The sequence below is a fragment of the Myotis lucifugus genome, unplaced genomic scaffold (assembly GCF_000147115.1).
Source record: "Myotis lucifugus unplaced genomic scaffold, Myoluc2.0 scaffold_56, whole genome shotgun sequence".
NCBI lineage: Eukaryota > Metazoa > Chordata > Mammalia > Chiroptera > Vespertilionidae > Myotis > Myotis lucifugus.
Window position 1 is genome coordinate 5,576,849 of NW_005871104.1, and position 5,063 is coordinate 5,581,911.

Below are 5,063 nucleotides of genomic sequence, written 5' to 3' on the forward strand. Positions count from 1 at the left end.
AAAGCTAACGCATCATATCCCTTCTTCTCCACTGGAGGCATCTCAGACTGAATCAGGCTCAAACTGGAGAGGCTAACATCTAAAACTGGAAGAATTGATGTTTTCATAATAGACTTAATGGATTTTTTTGTGCCTGAAAAATAAGACCATTTGAAAGTGACAGCAAAAGCTATGACACATACCCAAGGCATTGTCAGGGATGTAGAAAACAGGTTTGACATAGTACAGAGTGATGGTCATGGCAGAAAAGAATAAAGTTGTTTCCTGTTAGGCTTACCCAATCCAGTTCACTCAATAAACCGTACTTGCTATTTTGGAGTGAATAGAATTGTTGATTTTGAAAGATGACTAAGCAAAGGAAAGAACCCAACACAAAACCTCTGAAAGAATGCAAGAGACACAGACTGCAAGAGATAACAAAGAAAACAGTACACCATAAATGCCTTTCTCTGTCAAGGAAATTAAAACATTAATGCCCTGTACAGGAAATAAACCCATAACACACAATGATAGAAAACTAGCAGAGTAAAGAAATACTGGCATTACATGGACTCTAGTAAACGATGAGTAGTTACCCAAAGCAGAATTAACATTTATAAAAAACTAGAGGACCAGTGCACAAAATTCATGCACTCACGGGGTCTCTCAGCCCGGCCTGCACCCTCTCACAGGCGGCAGTTGGACATCCTTAGTGCTGCCGTGGAGGCAGGAGTGGCTCCTGCCACCACCAATGCACTCACCAGCCGTGAGCCTGGCTTCTGGCTGAGCGGCGCTACCCTATGGGAGCACACTGGACCACCAGGGGGGCAGATCCTGCATTGCACGACTGCCCCCTGGTGGTCGGTGCATGTCATAGCAACCAGTCGTTCACAGTTCGGTCAATTTGCATATTAGCCTTTTATTTATATAGGATGAGTCCAGGGACCAGAGGGCAGCCCTTGGGGAAAATCCATGGAACTAATTGTAAAACCTCAGAGGGAGGGGGGGGGGAGGACTAGGGAAAGAAATAAACAAAAAACCTCGTATGCTTGCATAATAAGCTTTATCAATGGACCTCAGAACCCTAGGGGGTTGAAGGGCATGTCCTGGGGGGGTGGAAGTGGCTGGGGAGAGGCCAATGGGGGGGAAAAGGAGACATATGTAATACTTTAATCAATAAAGAATTCTTTAAAAAGACTCATATAAACACAAGGTAGAGAAAATACAATAAATATTAGGGGATGATCAGGAAGGTCTGTTAGATTAAGATTGTTCTTTCTGAAGAAGAGAAAAAATAATTTCAATAGAAAAAATTACTCAAAGATATATTAGAAGAAAACAGGTGCACTCTCCCTCTCAGAAGCATGCCCATGTCTTGTCCTTCCCCATCTTCTTCCCCCCAGGTGCCTTACCTTTGCCCTTCTCCCTTTTAAGCTCCAAGGGCCCTTCTTTTGCCTCTGCAACATGTTTCCTGTGCCTGTGCAGCCAAGCTGGCCCACTTCTACTACCTCTGTAACTTTCTAAATACACTTTCTCTTATAATTTGAAAAAAATAAAAAGAAAAGAATTTGGAAGTAAAGGCAGGAGTTTATCTGAACATGAGTTTCCTGTTTTCTGAGAAAGTTTAATAAATATTGTCACAAAAATACTGATTGTTATATTTCACATCTTATACAAATAAGGTATAGAAGGAGGGGAGTGTGAAAAATGGATGAAGGCGGTCAAAAGATACAAACTTCCAGTTATAAAATAAATCTGTCAGGGGATGTAAAGGACAGCATGGTGACCACAGTTAATAATACTGTTTTGTTTCATATTTGAAAGTTGCCAAGAGTAAATCTTTCCAGTTCTCATCACAAGAGAAAAAATTGTAACTGTGTGGTGATGGATGTTAACAAGACTTACTGTGGTGATCATTTTGCAATATATAAAAATATTGAACCATTAATGTTCAACTCCAGAAACTGTTATGTGTCAAATATATCTCAAAAAAGAAGAGAAAGATGAAGCACTGTTGTATAACAAGTAGGAAAAAAATCTCAAGAAATGCACACCTAGGCACATTGTAATGTAACCGCAAAACATTAAATCAAAGAGAAAGACTTAAAATCAGCCAGGGAGAAGAGATGAATTTCCTGCAATGAATAACAATTAGACTTACAGTAGGCTTAATATCGAAAATGGAACCAAAAAGTAAATGTCAGCCTAGAATTATGCACCCCATAAAACTATTTAAACATGTTTTTCACAGACAAATAATTCTTAAGAGCTTGTCACTAGTAGAATTTTAATAAAGAAATTCTTAAAGGATTTATTTTATGATTATGAAATACTGAAAGATGACCTAGGAAGTTCAAAGATTTTTTTTAAAAGGGAGCAAAGAAGTTGGTAAGTGCAAAAATAAACGTAAATTTTGTCTGAAAATAATAATACTAGACTGGAGGGGAACCGCTACCACCTTAGGTCTCTTTGCCTCACTAGGGCCCTCCAGAGAGCTGGCGCCCTGCTCCGATAATCCTTCTGGGGAACCAACCTTGTGCCTCCCGGAGATCCACGCGCCCACCTGGAAACACGTGGGAAACCAAGCCTCCAAAAAAGCGCTGCCTCCTAGCAATACAGTGGGAATATCTGAAAGGGACTCCAAATGGAGATAGTACCCCCTCTCCCCTCCGCACCTCCTCCTGCACCACCCGGCCTGAAGTCACACCCTCCTCCTCAGGGGAAGTAGAATATACTCTAAGCCAGTCTTTGAGGGATTGCAGTATGACTCCATTTCCTTGGTGCCTTCATAAAATAGTTCATCCAGTGAAGGCGATGAAGATAATTGACAATACTACCCTGCTTTTTCATTGTTCTGCACTGGGGAGTTGTGATTTCTAAGAATTATGACATAATCAGAGTAGTTCCATCTCCTGATTTGGATTAATTCTGGGGTATGACCAAGATCAGGCTGCAGACTTCTAAGATTAAAGGCCATGGCCTGGATCATGGTGAATTCGCCAAAGCAAATAATGCCTGTGAGATGGCCCTGCAGCAGCCAATCAGGGCTCGCTCTGTTGGTGACACCCAGTCCTTATTATATAATTTTGAATTCCTATAAATCCAATGAGGTCACATTAAATTTTGTCTCTCATTGATGTGTTAGTTCTATATAGCCACTAGCTAGTAAATTGTGAATTTTCAGTAAATGTTTCATAATAACTCCAAATATGAAATATTACTAAAAAAGAAAGAAAATAATAGTACCAATCTGTGGGCTTAAGAAGCAATAAATGCTATACAAAAATTACATGTAAATTGGGAGGGTTGTGATCAGAGATAAAATACTCTTAAGGTCCTTGTAATTTTAGTAGAGAAGTTAATATGCTGATTAACTTTAGATTGTTAACTATGGATAATTGTACATAGAAATAGGTAGGAACCATTACCTTTCCATATATTTTTCCTACTTTCAAGACCCATGTCAGTTAATAGTTTTTAGTGACACCTTCCCTGAGCACTCTGCCCTCTGGGTTTCCTTCTCTTCCTACCTACAATTTATAATTTAAATTGAATCATATCTTGAATGTTTACAAACTTGGTCTTGTCTCACAACATGGGTAGAAGACCTAAAGACAATGGCCATGTTTTAGCCTTTAATTCTCTTTTTCTCTCACTCTTTCCCTACCCCACTCCCCACCCCTGCTCCACACACTCACCCTAAAAAAAAAAGCTCTGTATATGTATGAAGACCCAAAATCATTTTGGTGAATAAATTCAGAGATTCAGTATATTAACTTGCTGATTAACCTTTGTTACTTTCTTTCCTCTACCATGCCTTCTCTAGTTCAATTTTTGAAATGTTTTTCTACTTAGCACAAAGCTGTGTTGTTGTTTTTTTTAATGTTTTCTTTACTTAGCACAATGGAGTTTTGATTTCTTCATTTTCAATTCATCTTTAATGAATCTTTTTGTGGTCCTTGTTGCTCTATGAAAACACTTTTTGTTTATGTCCACTAGATGGCACCCACGTCACTAGTCTAATGGGGAGCCCAGTGGAAAAATGTGTGAGGCAATGAAATGAAGGTCTTAATATACAAGCAGCAGTAGCACACGACCTATTAGCTGTGGTGGCATATCTATGACAGATGAGGCAATTACCAGGACCTGTGTATGGAATTTAATACAATCAAAATGTGCCAAGTTTCTAACACAATTAAAACATATTCTTACCATACGGTCCAGCAATCCTGCTCCTTGGCTTTTACCCAAATGAATGGAAAATGTATGCCCTCACAAAAACCTGCACACAGGCTCCTACAGAAGCCTTATTCATAATCTCCCAAAGCTGGAAGCCACCAAAATGCCATACAGTAGATGATGGATAATCTGAAGTAACATCCAGATAACGGAATATTTATTCACTACTAAAAAGAAAAGGGCTATCAAGCCATGGAAAAGACATGAGAAACCTTAAATGCATATTATTAAGGGAAAGAAAACCAATAGAAAGAGGCTGCACATTGCATGACTAAATACACATATATGACATTCTGGAAAAGAAAACTATGGAATTGGGGGGTAAGGGAGAGGAAAGGATAAATAAGCAGAACAAGAGGATTTTCAGGGTAGTAAAACTGTTTTGTATGATACATGTCATTAAGTATTTTTTAAAACCCACATAATGTATAACCCTAAAGTAAACCATAGACTTTGGCTGATAATAAAGTGTCAATGATAATGTCATATATTGTAACAAATGTGTCATGAGATGTTGAGAGTAGGGGAGGCAGTATATGTGTTGGGGAAGGATATATGGGAATGCTGTATACTTTTGCTGTGAACCTAAATTTTGTCTTACAAATAAAGTCTATTTTTAAAAAATACTCCAGGACATTGATTCTTTGCATCTATCCTCTCTCTAGTACCCCAACCTCCCATATGCTTACACCCAATGGATATACCACCTCTTGATTTCTCTCAGTCACTTACTTCATTCATTAAGAAATCCCATAGACCCTGCTTTCAAATACATGCAGACTATGACCACTTCTCACCAAATCCACTGTGTCTACGCTAGTCTGTCATTATCTCTGTGAATTGAT

The 5,063-nt window shown here is 38.8% G+C and overlaps 1 pseudogene; it reads left to right on the plus strand.

The window, feature by feature from the left end:
- LOC111826131 overlaps window positions 1-2,707 on the plus strand; it is a 26,530-nt pseudogene extending 23,823 nt beyond the window's left edge.
- Window positions 2,708-5,063: the final 2,356 nt, after the last annotated feature.